Source organism: Heteronotia binoei, chromosome 5, assembly GCF_032191835.1.
Source record: "Heteronotia binoei isolate CCM8104 ecotype False Entrance Well chromosome 5, APGP_CSIRO_Hbin_v1, whole genome shotgun sequence".
NCBI classification, from domain to species: Eukaryota; Metazoa; Chordata; class Lepidosauria; order Squamata; family Gekkonidae; genus Heteronotia; species Heteronotia binoei.
Genome location: NC_083227.1, coordinates 4,880,459 through 4,906,193, shown reverse-complemented (window position 1 = coordinate 4,906,193; position 25,735 = coordinate 4,880,459). Strand labels below are relative to the sequence as shown.

The 25,735-nt window shown below is 48.6% G+C and overlaps 1 protein-coding gene and 1 pseudogene across 1 annotated transcript in view; both read left to right on the top strand.

The window, feature by feature from the left end:
* Positions 1-25,735, top strand: part of LOC132571576 (zinc finger protein 420-like) — an 895,908-nt gene that overhangs the window by 194,005 nt on the left and 676,168 nt on the right. The gene's annotated exons all lie outside the window — the stretch shown is intronic.
* LOC132570903 (zinc finger protein 84-like) lies at positions 7,401-8,919 on the top strand (annotated as a pseudogene).

The following is a 25,735-nucleotide window of genomic DNA, read 5'->3' as shown; positions in this document are numbered from 1 at the left end:
GAGAACTAGTGTCCAGGAAAAGAGCAGGCTGACTCTGATAACTTTCACATTTATCGGCACATTCTTATGCAGTGGTAACAGCCACAATAAAACCATTTCTCACACCCAGGGAGACAGGCGTCTGTTCCCAGGCCCCTTATCTCCAAACGCGGGGGAAGGAACCCCGCGGCTCCTCTCTGGCATCTTTGGCTTCAAAGGCCACCTGCAGATGTTTCCCAGGGCTATCTGTCACCCTTCAATGGTTAGTATTTATTTGAAGCGCAGAGTTGCAGGGTTAGTAGACATTTCTAATATGGAGTCAGTTAGGCTAATAATAGTTGCTCAGCACATAGGAAAGGTACAAGTTCTGACACCCTCCCCCCCCCTCTAAAATAGCCATTTCCTGCAAGGGAACTGACCTCTGTAGCCTGGGGATAACAACTTGTCATCTGGAGAGATCTCCAGGCCCCACCGGGAGGTTGGCTAGAGACCCTGCGGGAGGAGAACCCCCCTTCCTCCAGCCTGGGGTCCTTGGTCAGGGAGAGTCCAGGGCGGGGGTCCTTCCCCTTCAGCCCCCTGCCCCCCCACCAGCTGTGCATCGCTGCCTGCCAGACCCCCAAGTGGCCGTCAGCATCTCCCTGGACGTGCAAGGAAAAGCCAGGAGGCCCCACCAGGTTTTCTCTCCAGGGGGGCAACAGAAACGCTCAATGGTCTCTTGAAAGAAGACCCTCATCTCATCAGCAGTAAACGCCCCCCCCCCCCGCTTCCTCTCCATTGAGTTTTAGGGCCCTTATTCTAGGAGGGGGAGGACTGGGGAGGGCGAGCTGCAGCGTCCTTTTTCTGAGCTGCCTCCGCGGCACTGGGGACACCCCGGGAGGAGCGCAGCCCCCTGCTGCAAAGTTACTCCCGAGCAGCCCCATTGAGCAGCACAAGGCGAGGCTGACGGCAGCCTACATGAAGCTCCTCTGCAGCACTGGAAGGGTTAAGACAGCCGAGCTGCTTGCTAGAGAGGCCGAGCAAGTGGGGGGGCAGGAGAGGGAGGGGGCTTTTCCTGGGGGAGGGGGAGGGGTTTGCTTTTGCAGGGCGGAGGAGGAAGGGAGAAGCCTGCAAAGAAGCTGCAGCAGGAGAGGGACGCTTTGCAGCTGCCGGATCCCGGGGAAAGTTTGCTTGGAAGTAAGTCTTGGAGGAGGAATAAGCATTTAGCTCTTGGGAGGGAGGGAGGCGGGGATCATTGCAAGCCGTGGCTGTCCCAGGTGCGCCGTTTTCTCCCAGGGAACTGATCTCGGTCTGCTGGAGGTGGGTTCTAATTCTGGGAGAACTTCAGGCCAGGAGATTCACGGAAACAGCTAAAGCCACCCTAATTAACCACTGTGAATACATAGCTAGCAAATTTTACTGCAGATCCAAATATTATTTCTTACGTTCAAAAATCAATAGATCAGCCCGCATCTCTCTTATGCATATGTCCCTTGCACAGTTCACAATAGAGAGTGCTTAAAGTGCAGGCGTCTTCTTGGCCTCTCTCGAGAGCAGGGGAAAAGCGCTTGGGCTGATCCTGTATTTCTTGAATGAGGAGCCTGCAAAAAGACTTCTCAGTTTCCTGTGTCGGTTGCAGTATAAAAGGGGGAGCCTTGTGAGGATGGGGTGGATCAATTTCTCAGGGATTTGTTTGGCACTGCAGAAAACTTGGTTGGTTATTTATTCAGGGTTGATGATTATTTTGGCTTCAGGCACCAAGAGGTTAGTAACTGTGAGGCATCAGTTTTGTTCTGCTACGTAAGTGGAGTTTGTTGGGGAGCAGCGATAATCAGTGTGTTTCATTGTAAGAAAAATTAAATATATGAAACCGGCGTTCTCTTGCTGGTCATTTTCATTCTGCAAACCACAACCGAAGCTGGCCTTTTGGGGGAGCGGGACGAGTTAGGACAGGGGTGTGGGCTGGGGGAAGGGAAGTCCAGCCCGCACCGGAATCCTCTGCAGCCCCAGATGTGGGGCTAGTGTGGGGCTGGGGCTGCCAGTCAGTGCCCAAGGCCCCCCAGCAGAGGAGAGGATCATTTTAAATGCCTCCGTTGCCAAGGTGGAGAGTGCCTAGCAACCCCATTGGTGCTCATGGAAACACCACCCACTCCCACCAATCAGAGCACTAGGCGGCTCCCCTGACAGGCAGAGAGGGGTGGAGCTTGCTGATGTGGCCACGCCCCCAATTGATACAAGGCCTGGAGGAACAAAGGCCACACAAGAATCCACCACTGTGAGAATCATGGCATGTAAACACACGGAGGAACCGCGCCTGCTCCAAACGCATTGCCCTGCCCCATCCCTCCACAGATCACTTGGCAGAGGCAGCTGCAACACAATGCCAAATTCCCCCTCCTGCGCTGGGGTTAGGGTGGGAGGAAGGGCATCCTTTTGCCAGGTGAGAGAGGCACAGACCCCCAGGCAGCACAACAGGGAGGAACACCAGAGCACAGTCCCAGGAGGGGTCCGTTCAGATCTTATTAAGGGAGATGCCAACAAGACTATGAAGCCTGCCTTTGGGGGGCCCAGTAAGGAATCCCAGATGGGATCACATGTATGAATCATTCATGCTGATTGGCTTCTCGCAATGGCAGGTATTTTGGCTGACCTTCCTCCCAACTACCATCTCCACCACTGAGATAATTAGTAGCCATGCAAAGGTCTTCAGAGTCTTGGCATAGGCTTTATTCCAGATAGTCTGGACTCTGGAAAATGGCCGTTCTTTCAGGAATACGGGGCCAGGAGAGAACTGCGATAATTCTCTGGATGAAGGACTTGTGTTATATATCCTGCTTCTCTTGGGGAATGGAGGTTGTACTTATATGTGCATCTATGTGTCTGCAGGTTTGTGTGTGTGTATCTTCCTTTTGACACACTCCTGTCTGTCTCTCTCCATCCCCTCAGGGAGAAGCCTCCCTTCAGAGCCAAATTAATAAAGGCAGCTTTTCAGAGATGGAGGTGACTCAAGAGAAGGGGAAGGAGATGGAAGAGCAGTACCCAGAAGGACCTGGAGCTGGCAAGAGAGCAAGGAAGAGTCCCCATCCCATCCCACCTGGAAGTGGTGCTGAATTCTGGGAAAGAGCTGTGCCAGAGGTCCTGTCTAAAGACACCACGACCTCAGATGTACACTGCCAACACTTCCGGCAGTTCTGCTACCATGAGGCCGATGGGCCCCGAGAGCTTTGCAGCCAGCTCCATGGACTTTGCAACTGGACTCTCCTGCCCCAGGAAATGCAGGGCTGGGTCAGAGGATGTGGGCCGAAGAACAGTTCCCAGGCGGTGGCCCTGACCGAAGGTTTCCTTCTGAGTCAGGCAGAGGAGAAGAGGCAGGCAGAACAGGTGAGAGGGATTCTCTCCTGTATGTCTAATTCAAGCAACTAAACCTGACCTTATCTTAAAGTTTCCTTGCTAGATAATTGCTCAGAGCTTCTTCGGCTAGAAGATTTCTGATCCCTGCATGTACCTCACCAGCTCTGCTGACAGAAGGGTGCAGAGTCTGGGTGTGGGACAGGATCCCTTCCTTGGTCTCTTTTCCATTTCATCTCTTACCCCTCTCCCTGGCTGCTGTTTCAGATGCGGGGACCACCTTTGGAGATGGAAGCTGCAATCCCTGAGGCAGAAGGAGCTTCCTTGGAGCAGGGGCAGAGGGTGCTGGCGGTGGAGCGTGCCCAAGATGCCCTCTCCTGTGGTAAGGGCTCCTTGTGCCTGGGTGCAGTTGGGGCAGCCTGTGAATGTGATGGGTAGAGAGTTCAGGTCAGGGGCGGGGGAGGGATACGTATTTCTACAGACAACACAGAATTAATTGGTGGCACTCAGTGTCCACAAATTGTGAGGCCTCCAAAAGGGGATTAGACAAATTCCTGGAGGTGAGTGTCTCTCATATATATATATATAAAAAAAATCACATCTCACCTTCCTTCCATCAGAGTCTCAACTTGCCAAGGTGGGGGGAAGGTAGATAAGCCTCAGCAGAGCTCTTCAGCCTGGTAAATAAAGGAACCTCCACCTTCTGGGGCAGCCGAACACTGAAAACGTGTCCCAGGGGGCAAATAATAATGGGGAACTGTGGCTTCTGTGCTTGTGCTTGAAGAGTCACCTGGGGGGCTGCTGTGGGCAGCAGGGGGTGGAGGAGGAATGGCAGGCAATGGCCTAGCACTGCCAGGAACTTTAGGGAGGGTCTTGGGGTGGGACTTGGGACAGATGTGATATCTTGTTGAAGTTGCATCTGGCTGAAAATCTGGTTGTGAACTTAGCATGCCCAGAGACACTCTGAAAACTCATTCTTATTACCTTCAACTCTTCAGAACTGCTTGATTCGCGTCTGGTACATTGTGACAGTGACGTTTCATGCTATGGCATTTCCACCAACCCCTTTCCCTCCCCATAGAGCAGGGGTGGCCAACGGTAGCTCTCCAGATGTTTTTTGCCTACAACTCCCATCAGCCCCAGCCAGCATGTCCAATAGCTAGGGCTGATGGGAGTTTTTGGCAAAAAAAATCTGGAGAGCTACCCTTGGCCACCCCTGCCATAGAGGAAACCGAAGTCTCACAGAAGTCTGAAATATTCTGGCAGCATTTGTAATCCCTGAGGCTCATAGGTCCCTGGTGCTTCTCTTCTGCCTCTCCCAGAATGTAATAAAAAGGGTAAGGTTTCACAGCCCCAGAAAGGAGGTGTGTGAAGCAGGGAACAAATAAGCCAGCATCCTTCCTTCCTCCCTTGTCTCAGGAGCAGGCAGTGAACAGATGTTGAGCCTTCATCTTTTCAGAGGGGTGGAATCGGCTGCTGCACCTGCAATCCAGGTAGGAGAGATTGGGGGGCGGAGGGCACAGCCCGAGTCCCTCCTATTTTCTCAGAGGCGTTTTTGCTCCTTCTGTTTTTACAAGGAGTCTGTGTGAGAGATCCCTTGAATACTGTTCCATTTCCCCATCCCAAGCCTTCCTTTCCATATCTCCCCAGACGACTCCCTTCCAATGTGCAGTCTCTGCCAGGCCTGACCTCTGATGAGGAGGGAATCTGCTTTTTCTTCCAGGGTCCCTTTTCCTTTGAGGAGGTGTTCGTCTCTTTCACGGAGGCAGAGTGGGCCCTGCTGGATCCAGGACAAAGAGCTTTGTACAGGGAAGTCATGCTGGAGAACTACTGGAATGTGGCCTCTCTGGGTAAGGATCTTTTAATGCAACTTTAGTGCTGCCACTGAGATGAGAAATGAATCCAAATACTGAATAGCACTGCATCATTTTGAGGCCTTTTCTGCTACTTGGGGAGGGGCTGTGGCTCCCTGGCAGAGGATCTGCTTGGAATGAAAAGATCTCCAGTTCAACTGGCAGCATCTCCAGAGAAAAGGATCAGGTGGGAGGTGAAGGGAAAGACTCTGCATGAGACCCTGGAGAGCTGATGCTGGACTGAGCAGATGGGACCAAGGGTCTGATTCAGGATAAGGAAACTTCACATATTCATAGAATTGGAACTGACCTCTGGGGTCATCTAAGCCACCCCCCTGCAAAATGCAGGGAATCCAGGAGGGGGGGGGAGCAGAAATGCCTATATACAGTCTGTAGCGATGCAAGGTGAAAGAACTGCCAACAACATCCTTAAATTCTGTCATGAAAAAGGGGCTCTTGACATTCCAGCCACCCAAAAGTTATTTCAAGTGAAGGCAGTTGCAGAAAGGCTCTGTGGCGCTCTGATCGGCCCTTCCTCTTCCAGCTCTGCTCCTCTTCAGAGGGTTCAGACCAAATTCCTTAGAGCGAACCTGCAGGTCCCCAGATGTGTCCCGAATGTACTGACATGACTAGAAACTGGCACTTTGAAAATGGAAGCCAAAATGGTTTCACTCCATTACTGCCTGGAAAGGGACTTTCAGCCTGAGGGACTAGTCCGGGGTGGGCAAACCGTGGCTCTTTCACACAGATCGTGGGGCTCTCAAAGCTCCCACTGCCCTGTCGGCCAGTTTGGAGGAGGCATTTGTCTTTAAATCACTTTTCCAAGCAAAACCAGCGGGAAGCTTGGAGAATGCAGTAAAAGTTGATTTAATTTCACCTCTCTCTCCCTCCTTCGTCCCCATCTATTTTCCTTCCTCCCTCCCTCCCTTCTACCTTCCCTGCCTCCCTTCCTTCCACCCCCCTCCCTTCCACCCCCCCTCACTTCCTTCCACCCTCCCTCCCTCCCTCCATGCCTTCCTTTCCTCCCTTCCTTCCTCTTTTCCTTCCTTCCCTCCTTCCTTCCTTCTTTCCTCCCTTCCTCCCTCCCTTGCTCCTTCCCTCTATTCTTTCTTTTCCTCCCTCCCTCCCTTTTTTCTCTCAAACATCTGACATTCATGTCTTGCAGCTCTCAAAACCCTAACGTTTATTCCATGTTGCTTTTGCATTAAGCAAGCTTGGCCACCTCTGCACTAATCCATTTGCTATGATCCGATACTTTTAAAGCTAAATGGTTGAAATCGGTGCATAACAAATCAGTTACTTGGATTTCCCCCTCCCCAGGTGATTCTAGCCATGACCTGGGCTCAGGCCAAGGTAATTCTTAAACTGAGGATATAGAGAGACAAGCAGGTCTTCATAGACATTCCAAATGCAGAGTGCCCAGTCAAACTGGATATGGTTCAGTCTGAATAGCATATCGAACACACCTTGATGTAAAGAAAAAGCAGAAAAGCCTTCACAGTGGCTAGATGTGAGGCTCTCCCCTCTGTGGTGCTTGGGGGCAAATTCAGAAGAGAAAATATTGAGCATCTGATGCTGAGAAGTTAGTGGTATCATGAGATTCGAGTTAGATTAATTCAGCCTCTTATTAAAGAGATGCCTGGACAGATAAACGGGTGGGGGAGGTATTCTTAAATATTAATTATTCTTTGGAAAACGTGGTTGTGTGCTTCAGATCAGCCAAGCTTTCCTCCTAAAGTCATATAGATGCTGTTAGATCTTACTCCTTTTCCAAGTGCTAACAGTTTCTCTCTCTCTATTCCAGTAGAAGATGAGCAGAGGAATCTGGAGGGTGAGGAACTTCATCAGAAAATGCCACATAGAGTTAAAAATGAAAACTTGAACAAAATTGTCATGAATCAAGGCAAATCTAAGGGAAAGAAAGGTGCTGGTATGGTTGAGAAACATGATGGAGGAAAGCAGAATGTACATTTTCCAAATCACAGGATAATGAAGGCAAAGAAATCCATTCAGTGTGGAAAGTATTTCAGAAATAGATCACAGCTCCGTGTACACCAAACAATACAGAGAGAGGAGAAACTTTCTGAATTCTCAGAAATGAGTAATAAATTCAGTCAGAGTAGAATCTTTCAGCTGCACGAAAAAACCCACAGAGGAGAGAGAAGTTTTATGTGCCCAGAGAGTGGAAAGAGATTAATTAAGAGTGGCAATCTTCAAAATCATCAGAGAACCCACACAGGGGGAAAGCCTTTTGAATGCTCAGAGTGTGGAAAGAGATTCAGTCAGAGTGGTCATCTTCAAGATCATCAAAGAACCCACACAGGGGAGAAACCTTTTGAATGCTCAAAGTGTGGAAGGAGATTCAGTCGGAGTAGCTCTCTTCAACATCATCAGAGAACCCATACAGGGGAAAAACCTTTTGAATGCTCAGAGTGTGGAAAAAGATTCAGTTGGAGTGGCTATCTTCAAAGTCATCAGAGAATCCACACAGGGGAGAAACCTTTTGAATGCTCAGAGTGTGGAAAGAGATTTAGTCGGAGTGGCTATCTTCAATATCATCAGAGAACCCACACAGGGGAAAAACCTTTTGACTGCTCAGAGTGGAAAGGGATTCAGTTGGAGTGGCAGTCTTCAACGTCATCAGAGAACCCACACAGGGGAGAAACCTTTTGACTGCTCAGAGTGTGGAAAGAGATTCAGTCAGAGTGGCCATCTTCACTATCATCAGAGAACCCACACAGGGGAGAAACCTTTTGAATGCTCAGAATGTGGAAAGAAATTCTTTGAGAGTGGCATTCTTCAACATCATCAGAGAACCCACACAGGGGAGAAACCTTTTGATTGCTCAGAGTGTGGAAAGAAATTCATTGATAGTGGCATTCTTCAACATCATCAGAGAACCCACACAGGGGAGAAACCTTTTGAATGCTCAGAGTGTGGAAGGAAATTCAGTGTGAGTGGCAATCTTCAACGTCATCAGAGAACCCACACAGGGGAGAAAACTTTTGAGTGCTCAGGGTGCGGAAAGAGATTCAGTCGGAGTGGCCATCTTCAACGTCATCAGAGAACCCACACAGGGGAGAAACCTTTTGAATGCTCAGAGTGTGGAAAGAAATTCAGTGAGAGTGGCAGTCTTCAACGTCATCAGAGAACCCACACAGGGGAGAAACCTTTCGAGTGCTCAGAGTGTGGAAAGAGGTTCAGTACAAATGGCCATTTTCAGTATCATCAGAGAACCCACACAGGGGAGAAACCTTTTGAATGCTCAGAGTGTGGAAAGGGATTCAGTACAAATGGCCATCTTCAATATCATCAGAGAACCCACACAGGGGAGAAACCTTTTGAATGCTCAGAGTGTGGAAAGAAATTCAGTGAGTGTGGTAGTCTTCAATGTCATCAGAGAACCCACACAGGGGAGAAACCATTTGAATGCTCAGAGTGTGGAAAGAGATTCAGTCGGAGTGGCCATCTTCAACGTCATCAGAGAACCCACACAGGGGAGAAACCTTTTGAGTGCTCAGAGTGTGGAAAGAAATTCACTCGGAGTGGCACTCTTCAATGTCATCAGAGAACCCACACAGGGGAGAAACCTTTTGAATGCTCAGAGTGTGGAAAGAGATTCACTCGGAGTGGCAGTCTTCAAAGTCATCAGAGAACCCACACAGGGGAGATACCTTTTGCTTGCTCAGAGTGTGGAAAGAGATTCAGTGATAGGAGGAATCTTCAACAGCATCAGAGAGCACACAGATGGGAAAATCTTTAGAATTCTCAATGTCCGGTCCCGGCTCGTCACTCGTGGACTTGTTAATGGCCTGAAGGGAGGCTTTCATGATGGAGAAACACCATCCCAATGAATGTGAGCACGCCCCCTCTTTGAACTTGCTGATAAGCCATTTGTCCATCACCCTCCGTTACTGCAATGGCAGCTCTCATCCTGGAGGGTCCAGTGAGGGTAAGGGGAGCAGGCGATGGGAGAACAGTCATGCATCGGAGAATCCAAACAGGAGAAATAGTTCAGTGCTTAGAGTGTGAGAGAAGATTCAGTTAGAGTCGCACTCTTCAACTACATCGAAGAACCCACACATGGGGGAGGAAACGTTTGAGTGTACAGATTTTCATTTTTCATTTCATTTTATTCGATTTATATCCTGCCCTTCCCAACGAGGCTGATCTGCCCCCCTTTTGAATGCTCAGAGTGTGGAAAGAGATTCAGTCAGAGTGGCTATCTTCAATATCATCAGAGAACCCACACAGGGGAGAAACCTTTTGAATGCTCAGAGTGTGGAAAGAGATTCCGTCGTTGAGTGAAGTCTACACTCCCCTCCCCCCCCCCACAAGAATGATATTCATGGCAACGCCTCTGTTTGCTCCATGGGTTAACCCTAAAAAATAGTGTTGGTCTGCCGTTTTGTGTTTTATACACAGCTGTTGAAAACACTGATCGTAGGAGAAAGCAATGGCCAAACACTACTTGAGCCTGTTTCGGCGGCAGGGCGGGATATAAATCCAATAAACCTTTAAATCTTTACTTTTAGAGGAAGGTTTTGAGGCCAGAGCCATCTTTTAAGTCCAACCAAGTTTAATTCTGGGTAGAATCTTCTGTGTGCACGCACACTTCTTCAGATACAGGGAAGCAGAACTACCTCAACCATTGCATATAGCTAGAGGGGGGTGGGTTGGTGACCAGGAAGGGCTAGTTAGAGTCAAGAAGGTGCGTGAAGTAACTGGTTATCAATATAGCTGAGATTGGATTAAAGCACGTAAGACCTAAAGCAACAGGAGGAGATGATTTTTCCACCTGAGACGCTGAAAGGCACAACTCTTGCAAAGGACACGAGGTCTTCCCGTTCCAGATTTTTGCATCCCTCACAGAGGATGCTGCCACCATAAAGCCGACCCCCTGCCCCCTTCTCAAAGCCTCCTTCGGAACCATGTCATGGCAGACCAGGCCTAGCGCCCTGGGCAAAGACGCCCCCCCTCCTCAGCCATTCTGGTTTGTATTATTCTGGGCAGGAGCTTTCCTGAATCCACAGCTGTACCCAGGATCAAACTGGGCTGGTCTTCAAGGTGCAGCTGGACTTTTGGTTCTGCTGCTGCTCCGGCTCAACTGTGCATCGAATGGCGTTGATCTCTCAGCCGAATCTACCGCAGGGCTTCATTCCTTGGCCGGCATCGTTGCCTGCCCCCCCACAACCCCACTGTGTTGTCTGAGCTCTGCTGACCCCCGCCCACAAGTAAAGGGGGGGCCTGCCCCTGGGGGAAGATGGGGGAGTTTGCATTCCTCCTCCTTTGCTGTGGGGGGGTTAGGCTAGGAAGCACAGCCTGGCTTGGGGGAGGGAGTCCTGTTTGCCCCCCTTTTGCTGGTGCTTCCTTGCATTTGGGCATGGCTGGGGTTGTGCCTTGGAGATATATGAACCTATGAAGCTGCCTTCTACTGAATCAGAGCCCCCCCTCGGTCCACCCAAGTCAGTCTTGTCTACTCAGACTGGCAGCAGCTCTCCAGGGTCTCAAGCTGAGGTTTTTCACCCCTACTTGCCTGGACCCTTTTCAGTTGGAGATGCCAGGAATTGAACCTGGGACCTTCTTTTTTTTTTTTCTAAAACAATTTTTATTTTAAATATAATGTTTGTATACAGAGAATAACATTGATACAGTAATGCCTTAATTTTCATTACACATACATACTGTTATATAAAATAGAGTTGTACAGCTATAGAGTGATCACAAGAAAAGAATACTCTTGTGGATAACCCGTTGGTTAAGTGAAGAGGAAAAAGTGGTGTCAACCTCTATCCTATCCAGAATTGGATACCACTTTGCATAGAAATCGTTAGCTGCCTTTATCGGGTCTATGGTGTCAATATTGGCTGTGATTTTCTCCATTGTGATGAAGTCCCAAATTTTGAGGATCCAATTATCTATGGACAAATTGTGCTTAGATTTCCAATTCAGGGCTATTATATTCTTGGCTGCTGTTATAAGCGAGATAATAAGGGATAGTTTAGATCTTGTAGCCTTTACAGAATGCCAATCATTTAGAATAATGATCTCTATTTGTCTTGGGATAGTAGTTCCGGATATGTTTTCTACATGGGTTATAATCTTTTGCCAAAAAGAGTTGACAATCGGGCAGTCCCACCAACAGTGTAGTGATGAAGCTTTCATGCCACAATTTCGCCAACAGAGTGGGGAATAGCTAGTATCGATGTTGGCGAAGTGGGATGGAGTGCGGTACCATCTTGACATAATTTTGTAGTTCTGTTGAAAAATTGCTATTGATTTGGTCTTGCAGACTTCTGATTCCCATATGGCTTCCCATTGTGTGTTAGTAAGTGTGAGTTTGCATTCTTTGTGCCATTTTTCGCAGTAGGATGGTAGACTGTTGCAGACCTGCTGCAGTAGAATACGATAGATTTTAGAAATAAGGCCCTTGGAATTTAAAGAGGATTGAGAAATCAAATATTCAAAATCTGTTTTGGGCCTGGTAGTAGCCAATTTTGGGAAAGAGCTGTTAAGGAAGTGGCAGATTTGTAAGTATTCAAACCAGGGGATCTTAATAGTTGCAGATTCCTCCAACTGAGCCTTTGTTTTAATTCCGTTATTGCTGAAGAGTTGAAAGAGAAAGACCATTGAAGCAGAATCCCAAGAGCAGAGTGAGGGAAACTGGAGAGCTGGAGGGAACCAGGGCTGTTTTAGAAATGAGGAAAGAATAGATAAGTCCGGGGCCAGATCCTTCCGGACCTGGTCCCAAATAGTGATTAAAGCCTGACTAAAAGTATTGATTATAGTCCAAGAAGGGCGATCTTTTTTCTTTAGCCATAAGAATTCATGGTATTTGTAAGGGGATATGTGAGTCTCCTCTATGTAGACCCATGCTGGGCACGGTTTTATGTATAGTATGTTGACCATGGAAGATACTACGGAGGCTTTATAGTAAAGGTACAGATCAGGGAAAGCTAGTCCTCCTTTATTTTGGGGGCTTCTGATTGTAGCAAAGCGGGTTCTAGGGGGTTTATCACCCCATATAAAGTTTGTCAGTAGGGCCTGCCACTTCTTAAATAAAGTTGCTGGGATGTTAATGGGGAGGGCTCGAAATAAATAAAGATATTTTGGAAAAATAAATGACTTAATTGTGTTAATCCGTTCTATCCAGGACAAAGCTAAGGAGTTCCAAGACTGTAGGATTGTTGATGTTTGTTGATATACTGCTGAGTAATTTATTTTGAGAAGGTCTTTAAGATCAACCGGGATCTTTACTCCTAAATATGACCAAGGTGAACTGACCCATTGGTAAGGGTATGAGGCTTTAATTGATGATTGGGTTTCTGAGGAGATATTTATTGGGAAAATAAGGGATTTAGATAAGTTGATAGATAACCCAGAGTACTTTCCAAAATCTAGGAGGAAGGGAGACAGTACCGCCAAAGATACCAAAGGGTTTTTTAGATAGAGGGCCATGTCGTCTGCAAATAAGCTAATTTTGTAGTTAGCATTGTTAATACTGATGCCGTGGATGAAGGAGGATTGCCTTATATAGTTTGCTAGTGGTTCGATTGCTATAGCGAACAACAACGGGGAAAGAGGGCACCCTTGGCGGGTCAACCTGGGACCTTCTGCTTACCAAGCAGATGCTCTACCACTGAGCCACAGCCCCATTCATGGCTCTCCAGGGTGCCAAGCTGAGGTTTTTTACGCCTACTTGCCTGGACCCTTTTTAGTTGGAGATGCTGGGGATTGAACCTGGGACCTTCTGCTTACCAAGCAGATGATCTACCACTGAGCCACCATCCCTCCCTGAGAGGGGTCGGGACTCTGGAAAAGGCAGAGGGTGGCTGGCGGGGGGTGGGGGGGGAGGATTGGGGGAGCTGCCATGGGGTTTCTACCAATAATTGAGGCAGGATTGCCAGTCTCCAGGTAGGGCCTGGAGAACTTCTCGCATAACAGTGCTTATTTCCAGAGATCAGAGATCTGCTCCCCTGTAGAAAAGGGCAAATGCAGAGGGCAGCGAGGGGGGGGGCTCTGTGGAATCAAAGCCAAAGCCCCCCCCCCCGCCGTCTCCAAACATTCCCAACCTGCAGTTTGCAACCCTCGCAGAGGGAGGAGGTCTTCAGAAGGGCCCTGAGAATAGGCGGAGGTGAAGAGTTCAGGTTTGTGAACTCCCTGGAGGAAGGTATGAGTTCGAACGTGACTCTCCTTCGGCGCAGCCTTCCCTCTGGGACTGGTCTACCTTGCAGGGTGGGTGGGTGGTGGAGAGAAGGGGGAAGGGCACACTGGAGCTCCTGGAAGACGGGGGGGGGGAGTGGAAAGGGCTGACTCTGAGTTGGGGAATTTCCGAGGGGGGCAGGGTCCTGCAGGAAATATAATGCCCTAGAGACACCTCCCCCCCCTCTAAAACAGCCATTTTCTGCAAGGGAGCTGATCTCTGTAGCCTGGGGATAAATTGCAATCTGGGAAGATCTCCAGGCCCCGCCGGGAGGTTGGCCAGCCTAGCAGAGACCCTGCGGGAGGAGGACCCCCCTTCTTCCAGCCTGGGGTCCCTGGGCAGGGATAATGGGGGGGTGTTAACCTTCACCTCCCACCAACTCTGCACCATGGCCTGCCTGACCCCAAATTGGCCGTCAGCATCTCCCTGGACATGCAAAGAAGGGCCAGGAGGCCCCACCAGGTTTTCTCTCCAGGGGAGCAACAGAAATGCTCAATGGTCTGTTTAAAGAACAGACTGATCTGCCCCCCTTGAGTTTTAGGGTGCTTATTCTAGGAGAGGGAAGACTGTGGGGGGGGGGGCAGCTGCAGCCCCCTTTTTCTGAGCTGGCTGAACAGCGTGGGAGGAGCACAGCCCCCTGCAGCAGAGTTACTCCCGAGCAGCCCCATTGAGCGGCAGCCTGGCTGAAGCTTTTCTCCTTTCTCTGCAGCACGGAAAGGGTGAAAACCGCCGAGCTGCTCGCTAGAGAGGCCGAGCAAGGAGGTGGGGGCAGGAGAGGAAAAGGGCTTTTCCTGGGGAGGGGTTTGCTTTTGCAGAACTCAGGAGAACTTGGGTGGGGCTTGCAGAGAAGCTGCAGCAGGAGGGGAAAGGCCTGCAACAGCCCGATCCCGGGAAAGTTTATTTGCAAGTAAGTCTTGGAGGAGGGGGGGGGGGGAATAAACTTTTACTTTTTGGAGGGGAGGAAGGCGGGGATCATGCCAAACCGTGGCTGTCCTTGGTCAGCCAGCTCCCTCCCGTGCAGCCATTTTCTCCCCAGGAAGTCATCTCTGCCTGCTGGAGGTGGGTTCTAATTCTGGGAGAACTTCAGGCCCCACCTGGAGGATACACACGGAAACAGCGAAAGCCACCGCAATGAACTACTGTGAATGCATCACTAACACATTTTGCTACAGTTCCAAATAGTATTTCTTATGTTAAGTGGTCAATAAATCGGTTCCCGTATCTTTCATAAATATATCCGTTGAAGTTCCCAATATAATATACAGTGCCCGGAATGTCTCTTAAAGTGCAAACATCTCAGCCTCTCTCAACAGCAAGCAAAAAGTTCTTGGGCTGATCCAGTGTTTCTTGAACAAAGGGCTTGCAAAAAAGTATTGTCAGTTTCACATGTCGATTTCAGTGCCAAGTGGGGGCCTTCTGAGGATGGCCTGGATCAATCTCTCAGGGATTTCTTTGGCACTTGTAGTGAACTTTCTTGGTTATCTATTCAAGGTAGCTGATTGACTATTTTGGCTTCACCCCCTAGAGGTTGGTTACTCTGTAAGGTACCAGTTTTGTTCAGCTTTGGAAGTGGAGTTTGTCACTTGGCAGAGGCAGCCTTAACATGATGCCAGATTCCCCCTCCTGTGCTGGGGTTAGGGTGGGAGGACGGGCATCCTTTTGCCAGGCGAGAGAGGCACAGACCCCCAGGCAGCACAACAGGGAGGAACACCAGGGCGCAGTTTGGGGGGGGTTCAGATCTTGTTCAGGGAGATGCCAACAAGAATATGAAGCCTGCCTTTGGGGGGTCAGGAGGCCCAGAAAGGAATCCCAGATGGGATCACATGTGTTGAATCATTCATGCTGATTGGCTGGTCGCATGGCAGGTATTTTGGCTGACTCTTCCCCCAGTTACCATCTTCAACAGGGCACCAATGAGATCATTAATAGCCATGCAAAGATGGTCAGGATCTTAGTGTAGGATTTATTCCAAATAGTCTGGACTCTGGAAAATGGTCCTTCTTTCAGGATGAGCTGGATTACGGGGCCAGAAGATAATTCTCTGGATGAAGGACTTGTGTTATATTCCTCACTTCTTTTTAGGAATGGAGGTTGTACTTATAAGTGCATCTCTGTGTCTGCATATTTGTTTGTGTGCATATACGTATTTTCCTTTTGACACACTCCTGTCTGTCTCTCTGTCTCCTCAGGGAGAAACCTCTCTTCAGAGCCCAGTGAATAAAGGCAACTTATCAAAAACAGAGGTGGCCCAAGAGAAGGGGGAGGAGATGGAAGAGCAGGACCCAGAAGGACCTGGGACTGGCAAGACAGCAAGTGAAGGCCCCAATCCCACCCCAGCTGGGAGTGGTGTTGGATTCTGGGAAAGGGCTGTGTCAGAGGCCCTGGTTAAGGACACCCTGACCTCAGATGTGCATTGCCAACACTTCCGGCATTTCGGCTACCATGAGGCCGATGGGCCCCGAGAGGTTTGCAGCCAGCTCCATGGATTTTGCAGCCAGTGGCTGAAGCCGGAGAGGCACACCAAGAAGCAGATCCTGGACCTGGTGATCCTGGAGCAGTTCCTGACTCTCCTTCCCCAGGAAATGCAGGGCTGGGTCAGAGGATGTGGGCCGGAGACCAGTTCCCAGGCGGTGGCCCTGGCCGAAGGTTTCCTCCTGAGTCAGGCAGAGGAGAAGAGGCAGGCAGAACAGGTGAGGGGATTCTCTCCAGTTATGTCCAAACAATAATATCTGATCTTCTCTTAAAGTTTCCTTGCCAGATTATTGCCCAGAGCCTCTTGCACTAGAGCAGGGGTGGCCAACGGTAGCTCTCCAGATGTTTTTTGCCTACAACGCCCATCAGCCCCAGCTACTGGCCATGCTGGTTGGGGCTGATGGGATTTGAAGGCAAAAAAACATCTGGAGAGCTACCGTTGGCCACCCCTGCACTAGAGAATTTCTTGCCCCTGCGGATAACTCACCAAATCTACTGAGAGAAGGGTGCAGAATCTGGGAGTGGGGCAGGATCCCTTCCTTGGTCTCTTTTCCATTCCATCTCTTACCCCTCTCCCTGGCTGCTGTTTCAGATGTGGGGACCACCTTTGGAGATGGAAGCTGCAATTCCTGAGGCGGAAGGAGCTTCCTTAGAGCAGGGGCAGAGGGTGCAGGCGGTGGAGCGTGCCCAAGATGCCCTCTCCTGTGGTAAGGACTCCTTGTGCCTGGGTGCAATTGGGGCAGCCTGTGAATGTGATGGGTAGAGAGTTCAGGTTAGGGACAAATGAAGCATTCCTACAGGCAACGCAGAGTTAATCGGTGGCACTCAATGTCCACGAACTGTGATAAGAGCATAAGAGAACCCATGTTGGATCAGGCCAATGGCTCATCCAGCCCAACACTCTGTGTCACACAGTGGCCAAAAAAAGGGAGGTTCACAAGTGGGGCTAGAAGCCCTTCCACTTTGCCCCCCCTAAGCACCAAGAATACAGAGCATCACTGCCCCAGACAGTTCCAATAATACGCTGTGGCTAATAGCCACCTCTGCGCCATATTTTATCCAAACCCCTCTTGAAGCTAGCAATGCTTGTAGCTGCCACCACCTCCTATGACAGTGAATTCGACATGTTAATCACCCTTTGGGTGAAGAAGTACTTCCTTTTATCCGTTCTAACTCTACTGCTCAGCAATTTCATTGAATGCCCATGAGTTCTTGTATTGTGAGAATACTTTCTCCATCCCATGCATTATCTTGTAAACCTCTATCATGTCACCCCGCAGTCGACGTTTCTCCAAGCTAAAGAGCCCCAAGTGTTTTAACTTTTCTTCATAGGGAAAGTGTTCCAAACCTTTAATCATCCTAGTTGCCCTTTTCTGCACTTTTTCCATTGCTATAATATCCTTTTTGAGGTGCGGTGACCAGAATTGTACACAGTATTCCGAATGAGACCGCACCATCGATTTATACAGGGGACTTATGATACTGGCTGATTTCTTTTCAATTCCCTTCCTAATAATTTCAAACATGGCGTTGGCCTTTTTTATTGCAATTGCACACTGTCTTGACATTTTCAGTGAGTTATCTACAACTACCCCAAATCTCTCTCTTGGTCAGCCTCTGCCAGTTCACAACCCATCAACTTGTATTTGTAGCTGGGATTCTTGGCTCCAATGTGCATTACTTGCACTTGGCCACATTGAACCTCATCTGCCACGTTGACGCCCACTCACCCAACCTCAACAGATCCCTTTGGAGTGCCTCACAAGGGAGGCACTATCTTTAATCCTTCCATCATATTATAAGGTGATGGTTATTACCTTTAAAGCCCTATATTATAAGGAGAGCCAGTTTGGTGTAGTGGTTAAGTGTGCAGACTCTTATCTGGGAGAACTGGGTTTGATTCCCCACTCCTCCACTTGCACCTGCTGGCATGGCCTTGGGTCAGCCATAGCCCTGGCAGAGGTTGTCCTTGAAAGGGCAGCTGCTGTGAGAGCCCTCTCTAGCCCCACCCACCTCACAGGGTGTCTTTTGTGGGGGAGGAAGGTAAAGGAGATTGTGAGCCGCTCTGAGACTCTTCGGAGTGGAGGGCGGGATATAAATCCAATATCTTCTTCTTCTTCTATATGGCCGAGGACCTGCCTACCTTAGGGACCGCCTCTCTCCATATGTTCCCCAGAGAGCACTGCGCTCCAGCTCACAAAATCTTTTGGAAATCACTGGGCCTAAGGAGGCCAAACTAAAAACAACCAGGGAGCAGGCCTTCTCCATAAAAGCGCCCCAATGTTGGAATCAGCTGCCGGAAGAGGTGCGGGCCCTACGGGATCTTAATCAGTTCCGTAGGGCCTGCAAAACCACCCTCTTCCAATTAGCCTTTTAAGATGGAACCAGAACTAATATTACGCTATCTTGGATAAACAGATTGTTGCACCATTGTATTGTTTTTAGCTTAATGTTAATATTAATTTATATATTGTATTTATGCCGTTGTTTATTGATTTTATTATCTGTTTATTGTTATACCATGATATTATATCATGCTTTGTAAGCCGCCCTGAGCCTGCCTTGGCAGGGAGGGCAGGGTATAAATAAAAACTTATTATTATTATTATCCTCTACCTTTTGATTTGGTGGGCGATAAACTCCCATAGTTAAATTTCCTTTTGGAAACCCTTCCCTCCCTATCCTTCCGATATAACTTATATCCAGGAATCTTCGTGTCCCACTGATTCTCCTCATTCCACCAAGTTTCTGAAATTCCCACAATGTCTATGTTTTCCTCCAACAATAAACATTCCAAGTCCCCAATTTTACTTCGAACACTTCTAACATTTGTATGTAAACATCTGTAATTTCCCAGGCAAGTTAGCCCACAACCTTCCTCCTGCTGCCTTGAGACTTTGGCAAACCGTCCATACTGTTTGTCACCATCTCAGTGGATAACTCTGATCCATTACCCAATATAAAAGTAACAGTTAACCCTTCATCTCTTTGAGTTGAGTCTTCCCAAACCAGAGACATTTCATCTCCTGTTGGCTTTCCCCCAAGATTTAGTTTAAAAACTGCTCTGCCCCCTTTTTGATTTTAAGCACCAGCAGCTTGGTTCCTTCTGGATACAAGTGGAGACCATCTCTTTTGTACAGTTCCCGCTTGTTCCAGAAAGCATCCCAGTGCCTAACAAACTTAAACCCTTCCTCCCTACACCACACATCTAATATGTTTCTGTCTCTCCTGCCCTGCACGTGGAACAGGTAGCACTTCTGAGAAGGCTACCTTGGAGGTCCTGACTTTAAGGTTCCTGCCTAGCAGCCTAAATTTTTCCTCCAGGACTTCATGACTGCATTTCCCCATATTGTTGGTGCCAACATGCACCACGACCACTGGCTCCTCCCCAGCACTGTCTATCAGCCTATCTACAACACGTGTAATGTCCGCTACCTTCGCACCAGGCAGGCAAGTCACCATACAGTCAGTACGCGGTTTTGCCATCCAGCTGTCTACTTGCCTAAGGATTGAATCACCAACTACCAAGACCCCCCCCCCTCCCTCCCTGCCCAGGGATGGTTCCTTGGCACAAAAGGATATCCGTTCACCAACTGAAGAAGAGGTTGCTTCTGAGGGCACATTCCCCTTATCCTCAGCACCGTGCCCCGTTCCCTCTCGACTCTCATGCTCCCTGGCAGCAACGGGGCTGCCATGTTCAGAGTGGGGCTCTTCTAACACGTCCCCGAGAGTCTTCTCCAAGTGCCTAAATGACTGTCTCTGCTTCTCCAGGTCAACCACCTTGGCCTCAAGGGTACGAACTCGTTCCCTGAGGACCAGGAACTCCTTGCATTGAGCATACACCCAAGATTTCTGTCCTGTGGGCAGATAGTCATCCATGTTACACTCACAAACATGTGCAAAACACTGGAAAGCCCCCACCCCCCTGCTGGCATTCTACCTTCATGATAGCTTTTTAAAATATACAGTCCCGCTTTAAATCCTGTTGTATTTATGTGTCTCTCCTTCTGGAGGGTCTACTTACCTTATTGGGAACACAAGGAAAATAGGGATCTGGGTTTCTGGTCCTTCCTGGGCTTTTTATAGAGCCCCCAGGTCAAAAGCCCATTAGTTCTAACCCTTTGGCTCGTGCCAAAGGCTCGCGCCGCTGGCAAGGTGCAGCTTAATAATGCAAAGCGGGTGGGGCCTCAGTCTGCCCCAGGAACACAGCCACTCCCAGTCAATCAGCAACAATCACCTGCAGCCCCCTCAAAACAAACAAACAGCAGTTCCCCAGCAACCACACAAATTCAGAAATTCTCAGCAATCACGCAATCACACAACTCTCACTTCTCAGCAATTTCCCCAGCTGTTTAGAAAACCAGTCCTCACGCTTATAGCCTTCTTATCCGCTCTCTCTCAGATGCCTCTAAAAAGAGATTAGACGGATTTCTGGAGGCCAATTCCTCCCATTAATTTAAAAATTCACATTTCACCTTCCTTCCATAAATGGTCTCAAATTGCCTGGCTAGAGGGGAAGGTAGAAAATCCTGGGCAGAACTGTTCAGCCTGGTGAATGAAGGGAGCCTCCACCATCTGGGGCAGCAGAGCTGTGAAAACCAGTCCCTGGGGGCCAATAATCATGGGGAAATCTGCCTTCAGTGCTTGTGCTTGAAGGGTCATCTGGGGGGCTGCTGTGGGCGAGGTGGGGTGGGGAGGGACTTGGGACAGATGTGATGTTGCATCTGGCTGAAAACCTGCTTGTGAACTTAGCATACCCAGAGTTGCATTGAAAACTCATTCCTATTACCCTCAACTCTCCAGAACTCCTCGATTAATGTCTGGTCCAAAGTGAGGGTGCGGTTTCATACCCCCCCCCTTCCCTCCGTGTAGAGGAAACCCAGGTCTCACAGAAGTCTGAAATATGCCGGCAGCATTTATAATCCTTGAGGCTTAGAGGTCCCTGGTGATTCTCTTCTGCCTCTCCCAGAATGCAGTAAAAAGTGTTTAAAAATTGTCGAGTGTACATAGGTCAGGGTTTCATAACCCTGGGAAGGAGGCGGGTGAAGCAGGGAACAAACAGGCAAACACCCTTCCTTCCTCCCTTGTCTCAGGAACAGGCAGTGAACAGATGCTGCTGAGCCTTCGTCTTTTCAGAGAGGTTGAAACAGCTGCTGCATCTGCAATCCAGGTAGGAGAGATGAACGGGGGTGGGGGGTGGGGAGCAGTGAGAGATCCTTTGAATGCTGCTGCATTTATCCATCCCAAACCTTACTTTCTCTGCCTTCCAAGACTACTCCCTTCCAGTGTGAGATCTCTGAAGAGTGGGGAATCTTCTTTTTCTTCCAGGGTCCCTTTTCCTTTGAGGAGGTGTCCGTCTCTTTCACGGAGGCTGAGTGGGCCCTGCTGGATCCCGGACAAAGAGCTCTCTACAGGGAAGTCATGCTGGAGAATTACGGGAATGTGGCCTCTCTGGGTAAGGATCTTTCATAGGCGCAAATGGTGCAAACTGTTCCATTGTGCGGAGGCATGAATCAACATATTGAGTAACAATAAACTATTTTGAGGCCAGTCAAACTATTTGGGGAGGGGCAGAGTTTTTGTTTGGCAAGCGCACGGTCCTGGGTTCAGACTGAGAGCATCTCCAGAGAAAAGGATCAGGAAGGAGGTGATAGGAAAGACCTGCCTGAGACCCTGGAGAGCTGATGCTGGACTGAGCAGGTGATGCTGACCTCAATAGATTGGTTCATTATAAGGAAAATTCACATGTTCATAGAATCGTAGACTTGGAACTGACCTCCAGGGTCATCTAGTCCAACCCCCTGCTAAATGCAGGAAATTCAGGACTGCCCTTGTTGCATGCTCAGAAGATGGCAAAAAAACCCCCAACCCTCCAGGAATCTTGACTAAACTGGCCTGGAGGAAGTTGTTTCCTGACCCCAAACTGGCAATCACATTTCCCTGGTATGTAAGAAAACGGTCCAAGAACTAAGCACTGATGCAGCCCTTCCTTTACACCCTCTCGTTGTCTACCTGACTTCTCAGAATCAGCATTCCTGTCAGATGGCTGTTTAGCCTCTGTTGGAATCCTAGAGTCACAGAGTTGGAAGGGGCCGTAGAGGCCATCTGGGGAAACCCCCTGCTCAATGCAGGATCGGCCTAGACTTACCATCCCTGATGAATGTTTGTCCAGCTGCTGCTTAAAGTTCACCAGGGAGGGGGAACTCACTTCTTCCCCGGGTAGCTGATATCACAGTAGAACAATTCTTAGCGCAAAATGTTTTTCCTAATATCCAGCTGGTAGCTTCCTACCCTTAATGGGAAGCAGTTATTGGGAGTCCTCTCCTTATTTTAAAAACCCCCAAAGAAGGAGAGCTCACCACCTCCCAAGGAAGGTCCCAGGCTCACCACCGAGAATCTCCAGGGAAAAGGAGATAGAATCATAGAGTTGGAAAGGACCTCCAGTCCAACCCCCAGCACAATGCAGGAAACCCACAAATACCTCCCCCTAAATTCACAGGATCTTCATTGCTGTCAGATGGCCATCTAGCCTCTGTTTAAAAATCTCCAAGGAAAGAGAGCCCACCACCTCCCAAGGAAGGTCGCAAACCACCAAGAATCTCCAGGGAAAAGGACATAGAATCATAGAGTTGGAAGGGACCGCCAGTCCAACCCCCTTGCACAATACAGGAAACCCACAAATACCTCCCCCTAAATTCACAGGATCCACATTGCTGTCAGATGGCCATCGAGCCTCTGTTTAAAAACCTCTGAGGAAGGAGAGCCCACCACCTCCCCAGGAGGAAGCCTGTTCCACTGAGGAACCGCTCTAACGGTCAGGAAATTCTTCCTAATGTTGATCCAGAAACTCCATTGATTTAATTTCAACCCATTGGTTCTGGTCCGACCTTCCGGGGCCACAGAAAACAATTCCGCACCATCCCTTATAGCAGGGGTGGCCAACAATAGGTCTCCAGATTTTTTTTTTGCCTACAACTCCCATCAGCCCCAGCCAGCATGGCTAATGGCTGGGGCTGATGGGAGTTGTAGGCAAAAAATATCTGGAGAGCTACCGTTGGCCACCCCTGCTTTATAAGACAGCCCTTGAATTACTTGAAGATGGTGATCATATCACCTCTCAGCCGCCTCTTCTCCAGAGGATTGAAAAATGTCTGCCTGAGACCCTGAAAAACCACTGGTAGAAACAGCGTACTGACTCCAACGGACCAAGGGTCTGATTCAGTATGAGGCAACTTCTTGTGTTGCTCAATAGTGTGTACTTGCATGAGGGTAACTGAGGCCAGTGTTGTGGCCACCTCCTAGGGCAGAGAAGGTGTCGTGGCCTAAGAGAAAGTGGATGAGAGCCCCTCAGATGCACTCCGGAAGGGGCCAGATCCTCATTTCTCTGTTGGCAACCTTTGGGTTGGGATTACAAACGTCTGCTCTGCCTGTGATCTGAAAATGATCCTTTCCAGAACCGAAGCCTCGGTCCCCCTGGGTCGCTGCTCTTTGTACCTGAGCAACACCCGTTCAGCGGGTACCTAAGGAAGTGCACACAAGGAAAGCAGACCCCTTTTAAAAATATACAAAATTTTATTAAGGATTTAAAACTAAGACATCACAAAACGGCCCAATTAAAGATTTCAAAATAAGACGTCATAAAACAGCAGTTTCTGCAATTTAGCAACAGGAAAAGAAGAGAAGGTAACTGTTCTAAGATATGAAGGACTTAGATGACACCTCTTTTAGCAGTATAAGAATTCCAACTGTAACTTAAATAACTCTAGAGAGAATTATTCATCATGATGCAGCAAGAAAACATCAAGGTGTATTAGCATGGCATGAGCAGAAAGTTAGCCCGGCTTCCCTCTTATCCATCCCTGTATTATAGTTTCTGCCTCTCTAGGTTCAGGTGGTCCTAATGACCCAATCAAGGGTCGTCCTTGATGGAATTTTCCAAAGGATGTCAGCACCCTCCTAGATTCCTCACCCTCCTGTTTGCAGAACTGGATACAGGTTCTGACAATTAACCAATGACCACATTCTAGAGTATGGCCTTGAAAGACATAAGGATGTTAGTTGCAGGGAGACTCAAGTTATGAATGCCCACGATTCGCTCCAGGCCACTTAGTAATCAATCCTTGGGGGGACTTGAGCTCTTTGCCTCACAAATCCATTCCCCTTGTGCTGAGTTTTCATCTGGACCTTGCTGCCATCTCTCCAGAATTATTTTTAGTCTTTCATGTGTTTTTTTTCCTTATGTATGAATGATCACTTTCTCTCTCTCTCTCTCTGCAAAAGAATCCAGAAATGTAAGAGAGAATATGGGTGAGACAAAGTACCGCCTTGCATTTGAGGAAACACTGGAGAGTTCTTCTAAATCAGGGGTGGCCAATGGTAGCTCTCCAGATGTTTTTTGCCTACAACTCCCATCAGCCCCAGCCATCGGCCATGCTGACTGGTGCTGATGGGAGTTGTAGGCAGAAAACATCTGGAGAACTACCGTTAAGAACATAAGAACATAAGAGAAGCCATGTTGGATCAGGCCAACAGCCCATCAAGTCCAACACTCTGTGTCACACAGTGGCAAAAAATGTTATATACACACATACACTGTGGCTAATAGCCACTGATGGACCTGTGCTCCATATTTTTATCTAAACCCCTCTTGAAGGTGGCTATACTTGTGGCCGCCACCACCTCCTGTGGCAGTGAATTCCACATGTTAATCACCCTTTGGGTGAAGAAGTACTTCCTTTTATCCGTTTTAACCTGTCTGCTCAGCAATTTCATCGAATGCCCACGAGTTCTTGTATTGTGAGAAAGGGAGAAAAGTACTTCTTTCTCTACTTTCTCCATCCCATGCATTATCTTGTAAACCTCTATCATGTCACCCCGCAGTGGACGTTTCTCCAAGCTAAAGAGTCCCAAGCGTTTCAACCTTTCTTCATAGGGAAAGTGCTCCAGCCCTTTAATCATTAATCATAATTAGCCGCCCTGAGCCTGCCGTGGTGGGGGAGGGCGGGATATAAATGAAATAAATAAATAATAAATAAATAAATCATTCTAGTTGCCCTTCTCTGCACCTTCTCTAATGCTATAATATCCTTTTTGAGGTGCAGTGACCAGAACTGCACACAGTACTCCAAATGAGACTGCACCATCGATTTATACAGGGGCGTTATGATACTGGCTGATTTGTTTTCAATTCCCTTCCTAATAATTCCCAGCATGGCGTTGGCCTTTTTTATTGCAAACGCACACTGTCTTGACACTTTCAGTACCGTTGGCCACCCCTGTCCTAAAGAATCCCAAGAGCATATTTCCTTCCTGAATGAGCTGGCTGAGAGTGAGTATCCTGCACAATTACGTCAAGGGAACAGGCCAGGAATAAGCATAGGAGATTCCTGATTCCTGATTCCCTTCTGGCCAACATTTGGTTTGGTACAATCCTACAGGCTAGTGGGTGTTGAGGGAGAGAGGCCTTCTAGGAGCCTGAAATCTGGAGGCTCAGAAGATCCTTCTGAGAAAGTTCAGCTGAAGGTCTTCACGGGTGGGGGAGGTGTCCTTAAATACTAATTATTCTTGGGGAAAGGTGGATGTGTGGTTGAGATCAGCCAAACTGGATGAGACCAAAGGGCTGCCAATCCTTTCCTCCTATAGTCATATAGATGCTGTTAGATCTTAACCCCTTTCCCAGTTACTAACAGTTTCTCTCTCTTTATTCCAGCAGAGGATTATCAGAGGAATGAGGAGGGGGAGGAACTTCATCAGAAAATGCCACAGAGAGTTAAAAATGAAAACTTGAAGAAAAAAATTGTCAGGAAACAAGGCAAACCTAAGCGAAAGAAAGTCAGTGGTACTGTTGACAAGTGTGATCGAAGAAAGCAGAATGTACATATTCCAAAGCACAGGATAATGAAGG